The sequence below is a fragment of the Helianthus annuus genome, chromosome 11, assembly GCF_002127325.2.
Source record: "Helianthus annuus cultivar XRQ/B chromosome 11, HanXRQr2.0-SUNRISE, whole genome shotgun sequence".
Lineage (NCBI taxonomy): Eukaryota > Viridiplantae > Streptophyta > Magnoliopsida > Asterales > Asteraceae > Helianthus > Helianthus annuus.
This window is the reverse complement of record NC_035443.2, coordinates 18,190,154-18,208,395: the sequence shown is the minus strand read 5'-3', so window position 1 is coordinate 18,208,395 and position 18,242 is coordinate 18,190,154.

The window sequence follows — 18,242 nt, the reverse complement described above, 5'->3', positions numbered from 1 at the left end:
GGAGTTGAAGTTGATTAATACATTTTTACCGAGACACATTCATAAAGGACGTTTTTTTTAATTTACTCTTATATATTTGATTGAATGATTGATGAGTTTATATTATATGAAGATTTGCGAATAGGGCCCAAATTTTTTTTATCTCGAACAGGGCCAAATTTTTTTTTTTGTGATTTTCAGAGACGGCCCTGAACTGGAAAACGTGATTACATATAAAATTATTTAGCAAACTATTATTATATTATATTATATTATATTATATTATATTATATTATATTATATTATATTATATTATATTATATTATATTATATTATATTATATTATATTATATTATATTATATTATATTATATTATATTATATTATATTATATTATATTATATTATATTAATTCACTCTCTTCATGAACAGTAACAAAAATTTCGATTTTTTGTTATTACCATCACTAAAGAAAGCAATAGTTTATTCCATAGAAAATAGGTGACAGATATCTAATCGATAACGTGATTTTGGTTTTCAACCGTAAAGAACTCCAAAAGATTATATACACTCTCATTACTTAATTAGGTAATTAATATTTTTATTAATTATAATTATATTATTATTATATTAATTTTATTAGTCATAATATCTTAATATTATAATGATTAATTTTCAATATATTTTGTTTTTTAATAACTTTTAAGATATGATACGATGTTTTACAAATTAACGTTGTTTACCCTTTTTTTTATCCTTATAATAAAGAATAATGCCTTACAAAACTTTGAATATGCGTTGCAACATGTTTATTTTATCTGCTTTTCAATAAAGCTTTGTTCAAAACTGAACGAGTCAATTATATTTTTTTTTGTTCTTTACCATGAAAAACCAAATCGATATTGTCCAAACACCTCGGTAGCGGTGTAGAGTACCTTTCATATCATAAGCTATAAGCGAGTGTCGATGATGAAAAAAATTGATATCATCCGATCAACATTGGTACCATGTCAATTTTAACCGAACATCGGTCCCGATGTTTGTACTTTTCATACCTTAATCCATATTCATTCTTATATTTTTTTATTGATTTAAAACATGTGTCAATTTTCTAACGAGCACATCATGACTTTATTTTTTTGTGGTTTATCTTTCGGTCGCTAAATGCTGATCATGACATAAATGCTTTATCTAATCGAACCGATGATTCGGTCGCTAAGTGTTGTTCATGATATAAATGCTTTATCTAATCCAACTGATGATACCAACCGACTTCCTACTGCAACGCGTGGGGGGAAGTCCACTAGTTTTACATTAAAGTAAAGTATCAATTGGAAAACGTGATTGCTTACAATATTATTTAGCAAACGAATTTAGAAAACTTTATATTAAAATAAAGTATCAGTTGGAAAATCACTTTTCAAAAGGTTTGTTAAACACTCTAGAAACTCGGCTACCTAATGATTATTTTCTTGACACACACCTCATGCACCATATCGATAATATTAAACACCACCGATTGTGTATTTGTGCCAAACGACCATCCTAAGTCTACAACCGTGAAACAATCACTAAATACAACATAATTAGCTATACGCTTATGGATTATCATAATTAGCTATATCCTTATGGATTAGGATTAAATACAAAAGGTAAAATAACTAAAAATGATAAGAATGATTTTATTCCATCGATCTTAAATTTAAAGGTTAAGATTAGTTCTATAGAAAAGAAACTAGTGGAAGGACATAAAAGGTAATCCTATATTTATTGAGTTTCTCTCCCTATATGCAAGACACATGTCAATTCTACAGTCAATTTAAAATGTACACAACTTTTTCATACGATATTTAAAAAAAAACGAAGCATCAGTATGTTAATATATGTGTCTTATATGATTAAAATAGTCAAGAATATTCTAAGTAACCTTGTTTTATACTTAAACCGCGTCTTATACCGATTGTGCTGAGGGTGATTGTGGATTTATTAGAGGTGGCTTGAACCACAACAACAAATTATGAGCGGAGAGGGAAAATCAATAAGTGAATTCGGAAGGCCGGGGAGTTTTATGAGTGAGATGAAACTAAGGGAAGCCAAATTACAGGGAGTTACAGGAGTTCCAATTTCAATAGAGAATGCAAAGTGGAATATAAAGGGAGAATCGGAGTAGAACGTGGGAGTGGAATTTGGAAGAGGGTGAAAAAAACCGCTCCGAACCGCAAACAATCATGGCTGGATTAAGTTAGTTTAGGTAAAACATCTAAGTGTGTCCACGATTAAGCAATAATGAAACTTTTGTAAGTGTAGCATTATATTTTAAGGTGACAAGTTTTGATGAAACAATGTCTGGTACAAGATGTGTAAATTGAAGTAATATGAAGTTTTCACCCCCCCCATCTCTTGCAACTATTGTAAGTTATTATTAAGACACTTAATTCTCCCACTGATCTTTGATATTTCTAGAAATGCTACAAGAGAAATTTCAAAGAGGTACGTGACGTGGAAATCTATCATATATATGTTAGAATATATTTGATTTCCTTAGTATCCAGATGTCATAGGAAGCTTAGGGACATATTTAATAGAAATCATATCAAGTATATATATAAACAAACTTATTTTAAGACCATGGGCCATGTGAGGCAAATTTAGATACAAGTTGATAGTCTTTAATTGATAAATGAATTATGTCTGAATATTCCATTTGGAATAAGTTCCACGAATGTCAATGAATAACTTATGGTCATGGTTGTAAAACAAGGTTTCCAAGGCCGAGTACTCCCCGTGTAGTCGCTACAAGGTAGGCTGCCGATGCGACTTTCTCTAACTTCGCCTAATTACTCGGAATCGATCAAACGCGGTCAACCTCGACCAAAATCAGATCTAGTAGGTCAATTTGGGCCGAGTTTGACTTAAAAAATAATAAAACATAATTTATATGACTATCATATTAAATAATGAATATCATTTTTACGTATTTTGTTATAAATATTAGTAAATTTATGTTATTAGACTTATATTTAATTTCCGAAAGCTAATTTCTTTATAATTTAACATGTCCGAGTACTCCCTGAGTACTCTCCGCCTATGTCGGGTACTCTCAACTCCCCGGTCGACCGACTAGGGAGCGCCTAGCGACTTTTGCAACCATGCTTATGGTGGACCCATACTTATTCCTTATGCCAAGTAATATTTTAGGGCTTTTAACATCATGATTTAAAACCACTTAGAATGGGATTAGATGAAAAATCATACTCATTAACCATGTCATGATTTTTCATGAATTTCGGTTACAATGGATGAAATTTATAGGTCTCATTTTCCTTTTGTCAAATTCTCATATAACAAAAGTTGTGAAAGTGTAAGGTATCATCTAGTTTCATCTTATTAATGTTTCTATCTAGATATTGAGAACAAATAATATGAGAGTTTAAGGTAAGTGTGACTTTATGTTGGTTATGCAAATCTCACAACCTTCATGTCATAGCTTAAGTATGGATACTATATTCTGATTAATCTTCAGAATATGTAAGGTATCGAGAAGCGTTGTTAGAAGACTGCTTATTATGGTTCTTATGGCCTTAAATTTAATTCGTCACTAACTTTCATGTTAGTTATTTATTGAGTTCTGGTAAGGGGACATTTAGAACTAGATTTAACTTATCATGTGTTAATTGAAATATTAAGATTAGCAAACTTAAATATCATTAGTAGGTGACTACCTAATTAATTTATCCAACTGTTCTTTTGAATCATGAGTAGTCTCGTTGATTATGCCTAGTCTAATGACATGCAATGATATTCTCCCTTGAAGAACCTTAACTTTGGAATTTTGTACTTGTATTTGGACAATGGACCTTAGAACTATTCTCTCTTAAGATTTAAGTGGTTGTAAGGTGAATAACATTTTATTCTCCAATTTCAAAGATTTATTTCTTTGTACATATGTTGCTTATCAACACACGCCATTTCCTTTGGAAATTTTGAGTGTTATAGTTGATTTTTTAATCGATGTAAAACATCTGTCGATTTTCTAATGGGCACATCATGACTTTGATTTTTGGGGTTTATCTTTCGGTCGCTAAATGTTGATCACAATATAAATGCTTTATCTAATCGAACCAAGGATACCAACCGACTTCCCACCGCAACGCGTGGGGGGAAGTCCACTAGTTTTACATTCTAATAAAGTATCAATTGGAAAACGTGATTACTTACAATATTATTTAGCAAACGAATTTAGAAAACTTTATATTCAAATAAAGTACCAGTTGGAAAATCACTTCTCAAAAGGTTTCTTAAACACTCTAGAAACTCGGCTATCCAATGATTATTTTCTTGACACACACCTCATGCACTCATCATCATCATCATCATCATCATACACAGTAAATTCCACCAATATCAAAGCAAAGGTAGGGTCTGAGGAGGGTAAGATGTAGACAGCCTTCCCTCTACCCCATAGGAATAGAGAAGCTGCTTCCAGTGAGACCCCCAGCTCGATAGTACTTTTGCATCAAGCCTTGGACATAAGGCACATAACACTCAACAATCGGGACAAAGACCGATTAGTGCATGTACCCTTTTGTCTTTCAGCTATCAACGCCACCACATGATGCATGATTAACCGTCCCTCAGCTTTTAACGTTATTTTCATGAAATTAGTAAAATAACGTTAAAGTTAGTGCACTTTCACTTTTGCCCCCGATGGCCCATACATATATACATTATATGCGTATACCACAATCGGGGCGTAACACCTCATGCATTATATCGATAATATTAAACACCACCGATAGCGTATTTGTGCCAAACGACCATCCTAAGTCTACATCCGTGAAACAATCACTGAATACAACATAATTAGCTATATGCTTACGCATTATCATAATTAGTTATACCCTTATGGATTAGGATCAAATAAAAAAGGTAAAATAAAAAAAAATGGTAAGAATGATTTTATTCCATTGATCTTAAATTTGAAGGTTAAGATTAGCTCTATAGAAAAGAAACTAGTGGAAGGACATAAAAGGTAATCCTATATTTATTGACTTTCTCTCTCTACATGCAAGACACATGTCAATTCTACAGTCAATTTAAAACGTACACAACTTTTTCATACGACATTTAAAAATAACGAAGCATCAGTATGTTAATATATGTGTCTTATATGATTAACTTAAGCTTTCGTTTTGGAACAACTAAAGTCGTATCACTATTAATGTTGAATGTGGTAGTTAAGTATTTATCAATTATTTATGAATGGTTCAACATGATTAGTGGTTGGATCCTTGTTTATCACACGCCTCGCCGTAAAACCACGCATGTGGAATTTGAGGGTGTGATAGATTGGTATCAGAGCCATTGGTTATAGTGAACTCGGTTTAAATTTTCGAAAAACCAGACTATAACCTTTTTCTTTCAAAAAACTATAATGACCCTACACTCCAAATTGCATGGTGTATCATTCCCATGCATACACTACACATATATCCACTTAGCACTCATACATGCATTGCATTTCAGATATGTCTAATTCACAACACAGTAGTTGTAAGAAACCAGTCGTTACCTATTCACCCCACCGCCCCCAGATCCTACCCTGGGTCTAGGTTAAACCGACGTGAGAAGCGCCTACTCAAGATTCCTACTCATGAGGAGCCTACTCAGAGATTTAGAAACTATTAGAGAGACAGGCTGCCATGGAGTAGGCACACAACAATTTGCTCGCATGTGCTCGGGATACATTTGATCTGCAACATGCTCATGCAAACATTCAAGAGCTAAATACAAGACTCAATGATGCGTTAAACAATGTTGAGGATGAATAAGACCCGGAAAAAGAACCAGAGGAGGATCCGAAGGTGGAGCCAGCTGAAAGTGACGATGAAGGATCTGTCATCTCCTTTGTTGGTGATGACGTTTCACATCACCATCTATTCTTTCTATTTTCATACTACATCTCTTTTAAACTTAGATGGGAAGGGTTGTTCCCCATCCGACAGATAATTATGGATTTTGTTATTTGACTCAAAATATATTTGTGATGCTTACAATTAATTCTAGCAAAAATTATTGGGATATTATATGTCGTGGTTTTATATTCTTCTATTTTACTTATGCCATCATGATGAATTATATATGTTATATTTTTCTCATTTTTGTATTTTGTGAATGTAAAGACAATGAGAAGACACAATGGAGGACGTAACAGTGGACGTGGTGGACATGGAAACATTAACATGACACAGGCCGTGCTCACGATCCTAATCAATGAACGTGTCGCAGAAGCTCTGGCGGCATATCAAGCTGCTCATCCTAGAGGTATGTTCGTTAGTATATACTGTTCTAGAATATTAAATTCTATTTCAATTCTATCTTAGCCCTTATATCCTCAAACGCGCTAAATTCTCAATCTAGGTCAACCTGCTCAACCACCAGTCGGCACCTTTAAGACTTTTATGGACTGCAAACCCCACCCCTTTAATGGCACCGATGGAGCTGTTAGCCTCGTGCACTAGTTTGAGAACGTGGCATCACCCTTTCCAAGGTGACACCTTGAGTAAAACTTTATCACCAACCTCAAACTTGAGAGGTTTTCGCCTTTTATCAGCATAGCTCTTCTGCCTATCCCGAGCAGCTTTCAGGCGGTCACGAATCTGGACAATCTTGTCCGTTGTCTCAAAGACTATATCAGGACCTGATAATTGAGTGTCTCCTACTTCTTTCCAACAGATGGGCGTTCTGCACTTTCTACCATATAATGCCTCAAAAGGTGCAGCCTGAATGCTGGTATGGTAGCTATTGTTGTAGGAGAACTCGACCAAAGGTAGGTGCTTATCCCAGCTACATCCTAAATCAATCACACACGCACGCAGCATGTCTTCCAAGGTCTGGATGGTACGCTCACTCTGCCCATCCGTCTGAGGATGGTAAGCCGTACTAAAATTCAATTGCGTGCCCAGAGACTGTTGGAAACTTTTCCAAAAATGCGACGTATATCTGGTATCTCTGTCTGAGATAATAGCCACTGGTACTCCATGCAGAGATACGATTTTATCAACATACAATTGGGCTAACATGTCAGAGCTATAAGTCTCTTTAATGGGTAGGAAATGTGCTGAGTTAGTCAGTCTATCAACTATGACCCAAATAGTATCATTTCCTTTCTTCGTCTTTGGCAGCTTGGTGATGAAATCCATCGTCACCATTTCCCATTTCCAAGTGGGAATTTCATGTTGTTGTAGCAAACCTGACGGCTTCTGATGTTCAGCTTTGACTTGAGCACACGTCAGACATTTGGCTACATAGGCAGCTATAGACTTCTTCAAGCCTATCCACCAATAGTTTGCCTTTAAATCCTGGTACATCTTATCAGCTCCAGGATGAACGGAATATTTGGAACTGTGGGCCTCCTTGAGGATAACATCCCGAAGTCCTCCATAAACAGGAGCCCATATTCTTCCATTTAATCTCAGGATTCTGTCCTTGCCATAGGATAACTGTTCTTCAGTTACTCCTAGCTTTTCATTGGGATAGTTAGCTTCCAACACAGCTTCCTTTTGTACAGCTAACAACCTTTCATTCAAACTGTTCTTGATCTCAATGCTCTTGGCATTAATTCTTATCGGCTTTACTCTTTCTTTTCTGCTCAAGGCATCTACGACTACATTAGCCTTGCCTGGATGGTATCTTATTTCACAGTCATAATCATTCAGAGTTTCCATCCAGCGTCGCTGCCTCTTGTTCAAATCCTTCTGATTGAACAGATGCTGAAGGCTCTTGTGATCAGAATAGATCACACACTTGGTTCCATATAAGTAATGCCTCCATAGCTTAAGTGCAAATACAACGGCACCCAGTTCCAAATCGTGGGTGGTGTAGTTCTTCTCATGCACTTTCAATTGTCGCGAAGCATAGGCAATGACCTTGCCTTTTTGCATAAGCACACACCCCATTCCGGTGTGTGATGCATCACAACATACTACAAATTCTTCAATTCCCCTAGGTAACGTCAGCACTGGTGTCACGACCCCGACACACCCTGGACGGAATCGGGAGCCGTGAGTAGCCCAGTGGTACCGGTGATTATTTTGAAAAATATTGCAACGGAAATTTCATCAGGACCGTGAGTTAGGAAAAATATCAGAGTTTAGAAACACCGGATTTTATTTAAATAGATGGAATAAATTCCATTTTTACAAAGGTAGCTTTTAATAAAAACAATATTCTTTAATTTGATTTAATTAATAAAATAAGCCACTTCTTGAAGTCCTTTAGTGCCGTATCCAACTCTTATTCCAATCTACTGTAATCACCTGAAACGTGTTTTAAAAAGGTTTTGTCAGCGGGAAATACTGAGTGAGTTCATTCAGTTTGCACAAAAACATATTTGTTATAATTTACAGTATTAAGAGCGATTACAATGTTTCTGATATCAACCAACTACCCACAGTATTTGTCACTCGACCCATTGGCCCATTCGTCCAATGGTGTCTGTGACTATGGTCATATCACCCCTTGGCTAACTCGTTGTCCAATGGTGAAGATTATCAAGTAATGTATACAAAACCCCACATACCGGCTGTAACTTGGTGATTACATAGACTTAATCCCTGTAATTATAACTTTGAAAATAATTTGGAGTTTTGTAAAACAGTTGATAAAAAGAGAATGACTCACATTATAAGCATGCAGTATTGAATTAACAAGCTTCCTGATTCAGATTCTTCTGAGAATTAGTATCTACTTTGATTGTAAGTGTATAGGGTGAAGTTTAGCCTATTGGTAAGCCTGATAATCTAATTTAAGCGATAATGCACCCGAAACTAGGTAATTAACTAATACAGCATTTACGATAACTCACGAGATTAAAACCCTCACGACGAATGACAAAGTGCAATCACTTAAACATCAATCGGATTCACAACGAATGACAGAGTATTCCCCGAGTTCGGGTGGTACTCAAACATCCTGTCGGAATCACGACTAATGACAAAGGATAACTCAATTTGAGCAGCACTTAAACATTCATCAGATAGTTTAGATCGATCGGACATTGAATCGTAGCAGCGATCGAGTTAATACCCTGTATTGTAGCAGCGTTTCGGGATTGTGTGTGTTTGGTAGTAAAACGGCTATAACTCGAAGTGTAAGACGAATTTTTCCGTCGTTCCAACTCCAGAAATCAAGTCCCAAACACCCCTATTTATACACAAAATTTGACCCCCCTCGCGTGATGCGAGGGGTACCCCCTTGGGCGTCGCGTGGCGCGAGGGGTCACCTTATCTCATATGGTTGCCACGTGTGTTTGGAGTTCAGCTGAGTCGACGGAATTGATATTCTCGAATTTGACAGCAAGATATGTGGATAATCGTCGAGTAGGGAATACCCCCCCTGAGTTTTAGGGGCCCTGATCCTGATTCTGAGTATTCTGAAAATTTTAGGAGTGGTGCAGGATTACTTGGGTGTCTCAACTAGGGTTTCCTATTGGGTAAATAAAAAATAAGTATGACTTTTGATGAGAGTTGTTTACAAAATAGAATAATAAATAATAATTTTGGGTAAATCATAAAAAGGAAATAAGATGGTGAGAAAAGAGAATGGACCCACTTTATAACTTTAGGGTTCAATTAGAAAATCTCCTGGTATAAATTATGGGTATAACTTTTGGGCTATTAAGAATATATATTGCACTCGTGGTAAGTATAGTACCCCTAATTCAACCTTGTCCCGAAGTCCTGAGACAGAATCCCAACAACTTAGTCGGGCAGAGCCCTGACATAAGTTATGAAGCTCAGATCAATCGGAATGGGTAGCGGTGATCGGGAGTTAAAACACTTAAAACGAGGCAAAGCTTTATTATTATTTATAGGAAAAATAAAAAGAATATTAATGAGAGAAGGAGTTCGAGAGAGATGGGATGTTTGGCGAGGTTGAAGCAATTTTGGATACTGCTCTTTCATTCTTATTTATAGTAGATTGAAGGCTATTCTACTAAGGACACTTGTCCTTATTTCAATTTGTCAGAAATACGTGTATTGCATGATTCGTTCTTTTAGTTTTTAAAGTTAATATTATTTTATTTAAATGGGACAGGTAATGTTTGAAAGCATATATTATGTCTGACACATGTCCCACTTTCTAAATTTCCAATTTAGTTATTATTATAAATAAATATATAAGACACGAAATGACAGTAGCCATTGGTTTTATTTTTTTATTTTTATTTATTATTTAATATATATATATATATATATTATAATTAATTTAACTGCTTTACTTATTTGGTGTGTATAATTTTTAAAATATAACGTTTTATCAAACAATAAATATGTCTTTAGAATGAGAATATTTTTGTCTACATTTGGGTCTAAGTTTCATTAAAAATAGAGTAGGTTTAAATACAATGTATTTTTTATAGTTTAATTATTAAACGGTTCCTGGGTCCGTCCAGGTACTTCATATTTCTAGTAGTCAACTTACCCATAATCTACCCGTCTAATAATATAAGTTTTTATATACTTTTATTTTATTATAAAGGTCACTCATATATAGGCCAATTTATTACTATATAAAATAGTGTTAAAAACTATTTGAGTTGAATATTTATATTAAAAATAAACTAGTTACTAGTTACTAGGGGTAAATGAATTTAACCAAACCTATAATTCTTATATATAAAAATAGGAATGTTACATCCTCCCCACCTTGTTTTAAATCTCGTCCTCGAGATTTGGGTTACGATATTTCTTTTAGATTTATGTCATATTTTAGTCAATAAAAATAATATTAAGGTAGATGACACAGAATTAAAATATCAAATTTTGTGAATACGAGTTGCACCATAAGTAGGATTCAATGGTTCAACTGAATTAGTTTAAGAAATCAATGTCAAACGAATGAGATGAAATGATATAATTTTCAAAGTGACTAGGTTCAAGCCAAAAGATATATGGTCAATAGATATTTAAAATGAATGTGAAGGATTTTTAGAATCAATAAAATTCATTGTCAAAAGAAAGCTTACTTTGATTGGCAACTGAGGAAGAGTTAGAATTGACAGGTTTAAAATGAAATAAAAGCATGAAAAAGAATTGTCAAATATTAAATTATGATATGAGAAAGTCAATATGCTGAGATGAGTGAATTGCAAGGATACACGAAAGACAATAGAGTTAGTGTATTATTGTTTTAATATATAATTGCAAAAATTTTATTTTCCTTGAATAATATATATTTATATACACTTATGTCCGGTGCTTAGTCGAAATTATATAATAATTTTTTTTATTATTATATTAGATGTATTGTAAAAAGGAAATACTTATATTTGGAGCCCAGTTCACATTATTCAATTCAATTATAGTAACCTATGTAAAAGGAAACTTAGATCCAAATGTGTACTCGTATATAATATATAGTATTTACTTAATGTGAAATTATTACTGTGTTTGAATACAGTATATAACAATTGTTTTGTATAGATTACTATAGTAGATTACTTTGACTATTAACATTATAAAATGTTTATTTAATAAATATATATATTATAATGAAAGTAATATATTCTATTTTTCATATACTATGATTATATTTTAAATCTTAGTCACGTCAATATATTAAAATATTTTAATTAAAAATGTTTGATCAAAGATAGGTGATATTTTAATTTATTAAATACCTTTTCTTTTTATTTTATCATAAAGTAAAATAATAAATTAATATAGATAGTTTTTTTTATATCAAAACCCGTGGAAATTTTGACAAAATAATGATATATGTTTTATAAATATGTTTAATCAAATATCTTAGAACTTACGATTATCATTTTTTTAAAATCAAGTGTGTTTAACTATAAGATTTTACAATAAGATATTTTAAATCATAAAAGTAAAATAACAAATGTCTATTTTAATATCCAACATACTTAAATATTGGCTTAAGTGAATAATTTTTTTGATATTTTAATATATTAAAATACATATATTATAAAATAATATTTCTATAAGTATTTAATAGTTTGTGGAACATAAATCAAGATGAACAATTACTTATAAAATGTGTTGTTCATGACTACTTAGACAGTTATTTAGATAATTTTATTTGTCCCTCGAATTCTTACATCATTTTATGAAAATATGTCTTTTCTTTGTAGTACAAAGTATATATATTTTTATATATACAAAATATTTTTACATATAATTAAAATTTACTAAATAAGTATGATGACTTTAATTTATATATGTTAACTAGTTATTATCATGGTTGGATATTGGTTAGTGCTGCCTTGTTTAAGCATGGTTGATCAGTCCATGCCTAACTAAGGCTAGGCTATCCAATATTTGCCCTTGACAATAACCCTAGTACCTAATAATACTAATACTACTACTATTAATATATTATTACTAATAATAAAACTAATATTAATTACCAAAAATAATTAATAAATAACTAAACATAAATTTAAATGAGATTAGCGCAATCTTCAAATTTGTGAAAATGTCTCCACAAGGTGATCGTGATTAAAGAAATAATTCAGTGAAGTCGAAAGCCAAGAAAGCATGTTATAGTTTAATAGAATCGAAGTGCTTGTTGGGATTATTTTGAATTTGAATATGATGGCTTAAAAATATCATATGGGACCTGGAATTGAATAAGTTAACTTGGTTTGAATAAAACGAGTTTTAATAAGGAAGTTCAGACATGATCACAACAGAAACCATGTATACCCTTCAAATGAAAATCGAGTTTTTTTCAATAAATTCATTGATTCAATATCAAAGAATTATCGTTTTGCAAAAATGCGGTTTACAACGCAAAGATCAAGTATAGCAAAACGAGATTTGAACTTATGATAAAACAACAAATTGGAATGGTGCCCTCCTACGGTCTTCATAACTTAAACGAACCACATGTGCAACAAATAGTGCATGTGTAACGTGTGGATTTACCAAGAAATGAAATGGATTAATATTTGTTACTATGAAAGAAATCCTCCTGGTATGATGACTATCTAGGGGAAGTGGAAATGCGAAAGTCAACTCATTATAGGCAGAAGTCAGAATTGCAACGAAAGGAATATAAGAACTTTATCTGGAATTTCGTGTGATAACTGTTGTTAAATGACATTACCAGGAATGTTGAATGAAATGAAACGAAATAGGAAATTTGCAAAGGTATATGACTTCTTTTGTAGTGCTAATAATTATGACTCTGATTAGACTATGTACTGCTGGTTGTGAAATATTGTTCCAACGTACCTCAGCGAGATTTAGATCGCTTGTAGGATCATGTGGCAAAGTGCCGCTTTTTGATTAGTAGTACTGACGGAATTAGTATTGCTATTATCATGCCCAATTATATTTTCTAAAGGTCTTGCCTTGAAAGTCGCGTGTGATATATTTCGATGTCTGTGATTATATAGTTTAAGTTCCATGTGTTTACTTGTGCACTAGCACAACTTTACATGTTTCTTACTTACGTTAATAGTTTATGATAATGCTTTGGAAATTCTTTATATTTTTGATGGTGTTTCAACTTAAAGGGTTTTTATTGTCTATTTTGTCACACGAGCTAGGAGACAAATAATCAAACGAAATAATGTTTGATATCGGAAAAGAGATTCCTAATAAAGAAATCTAGACACATATGCTTGTGCTTTATTCCTATTTGGCTTTTGGAATTCCTTATAGATATACGTATCTATATAATCATATATTTCACATGTTGTAATATACATACCCTTTATAAGGTCAATGTATTTAGCAGATTCATATTTCCAAAAATAAGTCGGATATCAGGTCAAGATATTATTTAGGGAAATCTGGTCACTGATTTGATATATTATTTACCCCGTCTTATCCGGTTCGCACCGGAGAGGTAACCTCAGTATATCCGGACAAGCTGGAGAGTCTGCTACTCTATACCCAGTTTTACCGGAGAAAATTTTCTATTTCCCATAAATAGTATCTTTTCAAGATTTTAAAAGTGCCTTTTTTATTAGGGCTTTTATCCAGAATCAAGGAAATTTGTATTTCCGTAACATATCTTATTCTAGACCAAATAATATCACCAAGCAAGAATTAATAGTAATTAAGTGTTATTGTTTTTTTTTAATCATATCTTGCAATATTCTAATTACCATTCTTATGGTAGATCAATTATTCCTTACATTATACTTATATAAGTAATTTATCTTGAAGCTTATATTAAGGCAAAATTCTTAAGTTCAAGTCTAAATATCATCCGGAGTGCTATCAGATAATATTAAGTTCCTAACTCTCCGTTTAAACTTATGTATTATTACAACACCTAATTGCTTAAACAAGTGGCTTAGCTTTTACTAAGGCATCTTTTCTTATGTTCAAGTCTAAATATTATCAGATGTGCTACTAGTTAATAGCAATCTCCTAACTCTTTTATTTAAGCTTAAGTATTATTATCACAACACTAATAGGCTTAAAGCAGTGGCTCTGATACCACCTTTACTGTCACGACCCCGACCCACCCTGGACGGAATCGGGAGCCGTGAGCAGCCTAGTGGTATCGGTGATTATTTTGAAAAATATTGCAGCGGAAATTTCATCAGGACCGTGAGTTAGGAAAAATATCAGAGTTTAGAAACACCGGATTTTATTTAAATAGATGGAATAAATTCCATTTTTACAAAGGTAGCTTTTAATAAAAACAATATTCTTTAATTTGATTTAATTAATAAAATAAGCCACTTCTTGAAGTCCTTCAGTGCCGTATCCAACTCTTATTCCAATCTACTGTAATCACCTGAAACACGTTTTAAAAAAGTTTTGTCAGCGGGAAATACTGAGTGAGTTCATTCAGTTTGCACAAAAACATATTTGTTATAATTTACAGTATTAAGAGCGATTACAATGTTTCTGATATCAACCAACTACCCACAGTATTTGTCACTCGACCTATTGGCCCATTCGTCCAATGGTGTCTGTGACTATGGTCATATCACCCCTTGGCTAACTCGTTGTCCAATGGTGAAGATTATCAAGTAATGTATACAAAACCCCACATACCGGCTGTAACTTGGGGATTACATAGACTTAATCCCTGTAATTATAACTTTGAAAATAATTTGGAGTTTTGTAAAACAGTTGATAAAAAGAGAATGACTCACATTATAAGCATGCAGTATTGAATTAACAAGCTTCCTGATTCAGATTCTTCTAAGAATTAGTATCTACTTTGATTGTAAGTGTATGGGGTGAAGTTTAGCCTATTGGTAAGCCTGATAATCTAATTTAAGCGATAATGCACACGGAACTTAGTAATTAACTAATACAGCATTTACGATAACTCACGAGATTAAAACCCTCACGACGAATGACAAAGTGCAATCACTTAAACATCCATCGGATTCACAACGAATGACAGGGTATTCCCCGAGTTCGGGTGGTACTCAAACATCCTGTCGGAATCACGACTAATGACAAATGATAACTCAATTTAAGCAGCACTTAAACATTCATCGGATAGTTTAGATCGATCGGACATTGAATCGTAGCAGCGATCGTGTTAATACCCTGTATCGTAGCAGCGTTTCGGGATTGTGTGTGTTTGGTAGTAAAACGGCTATAACTCGAAGTGTAAGACGAATTTTTCCGTCGTTCCAACTCCAGAAATCAAGTCCCAAACACCCCTATTTATACACAAAATTTGACCCCCCTCGCGTGACGCGAGGGGTACCCCCTTGGGCGTCGCGTGGCGCGAAGGGTCACCTTATCTCATATGGTTGCCATGTGTGTTTGTAGTTCAGCTGAGTCGACGGAATTGATATTCTCGAATTTGACAGCAAGATATGTGGATATTCGTCGAGTAGGGAATACCCCCCCTGAGTTTTAGGGGCCCTGATCCTGATTCTGAGTATTCTGAAAATTTTAGGAGTGGTGCAGGATTACTTGGGTGTCTCAACTAGGGTTTCCTATTGGGTAAATAAAAAATAAGTATGACTTTTGATGAGAGTTGTTTACAAAATAGAATAATAAATAATAGTTTTGGGTAAATCACAAAAAGGAAATAAGATGGTGAGAAAAGAGAATGGACCCACTTTATAACTTTAGGGTTCAATTAGAAAATCTCCTGGTATAAATTTTGGGTATAACTTTTGGGCTATTAAGAATATATATTGCACTTGTGGTAAGTATAGTACCCCTAATTCAACCTTGTCCCGAAGTCCCGAGACAGAATCCCAACAACTTAGTCGGGCAGAGCCCTGACATAAGTTATGAGGCTCAGATCAATCGGAAAGGGTAGCGGTGATCGGGAGTTAAAACACTTAAAACGAGGCAAAGCTTTATTATTATTTATAAGAAAAATAAAAAGAATATTAATGAGAGAAGGAGTTCGAGAGAGATGGGATGTTTGGCGAGGTTGAAGCAATTTTGGATACTGCTGTTTCATTCTTATTTATAGTAGATTGAATGCTATTCTACTAAGTACACTTGTCCTTATTTCAATTTGTCATAGATACGTGTGTTGCATGATTCATTCTTTTAGTTTTTAAAGTTAATATTATTTTATTTAAATGGGACAGGTAATGTTTGAAAGCATATATTATGTCTGACACATGTCCCACTTTCTAAATTTCCAATTTAGTTATTATTATAAATAAATATATAAGACACGAAATGACAGTAGCCATTGGTTTTATTTTTTTATTTTTATTTATTATTTAATATATATATATATATATTATAATTAATTTAACTGCTTTACTTATTTGGCGTGTATAACTTTTAAAATATAACGTTTTATCAAACAATAAATATGTCTTTAGAATGAGAATATTTTTGTCTACATTTGGGTCTAAGTTTCATTAAAAATAGAGTAGGTTTAAATACAATGTATTTTTTATAGTTTAATTATTAAACGGTTCCTGGGTCCGTCCAGGTACTTCATATTTTTAGTAGTCAACTTACCCGTAATCTACCCGTCTAATAATATAAATTTTTATATACTTTTATTTTATTATAAAGGTCACTCATATACAGGCCAATTTATTAATATAATATTTCAACCAACTATATAAAATAGTGTTAAAAACTATTTGGGTTGAATATTTATATTAAAAATAAACTAGTTACTAGTTACTTGTGGTAAATGAATTTAACCAAACCTATAATTCTTATATATATAAAAATAGGAGTGTTACAACTGGAGCGTTGCTCAACTTCTGCTTCAAAATATCGAAGGATTCTTGCTGCTTAGGCCCCCAGTTGAACTTGCTATTCTTGCGAGTGAGAAGAGTTAGGGGTGCTGCAATCCTTGAGATGTTTTCAATAAAGTGTCTGTAGTATCCTGCCAATCCTAAGAAACTGTGAATCTCCGTAGGCGTCTTCGGCTCTAGCCAGTTCATGACAGCTTCAACCTTAGCGGGATCTACTTGGATACCGCGCTCACTCACAACATGTCCAAGAAATTGGACTTCTCGAAGCCAGAACTCACACTTAGAAAATTTGGCATAGAGCTTTTCTTGTCGAGGCAGTTTTAGAATGCAACGGAGATGCTTCTCGTGGTCAGCTTGATTCTTCGAGTAGATGAGAATGTCGTCAATAAAGACGATGACAAATTTATCCAGATAAGGCTTGCAGACGCGATTCATGAGATCCATGAATGCGGCAGGTGCGTTAGTGAGCCCAAAAGGCATCACTAGGAACTCATAATGACCATAACGAGTCCTAAACACAGTTTTGTGTACATCTTCATCCTTGACCTTCAATTGATGGTAGCCTGACCTTAGATCAATCTTGGAAAAGTAGCTCGCTCCTTAAAGCTGATCGAACAGATCGTCGATCCTGGGCAAAGGATACCTATTCTTTATAGTGACCTTATTAAGCTCACGGTAATCGATGAACAAATGCATCGAACCATCTTTCTTTTTGACGAACAAGATTGGCGCTCCCCATGGAGACGAACTAGGTCTAATAAAACCTTTGGCTAGCAGATCATCTAGCTGCGTCCTCAATTCCTTCATTTCTGTTGGTGCTAGTCTATAAGGCGCTCTTGTAATAGGTGCAGCTCCTGGAATGATGTCAATTCTGAATTCCACTTGTCTATCTGGTGGCAAACCAGGTAGTTCTTCCGGGAAAACTTCGGGGTAGTCAGAGATGACTGGAATATCTTCAATCTTGGGTTTCTCCTCACCAATGGTTACCCGTGCCATATAAATGGCACAACCCTTCTTCAAACATCTGGATGCCTTTAGCATAGTCACTTGCTCAGGTAATCCATGCT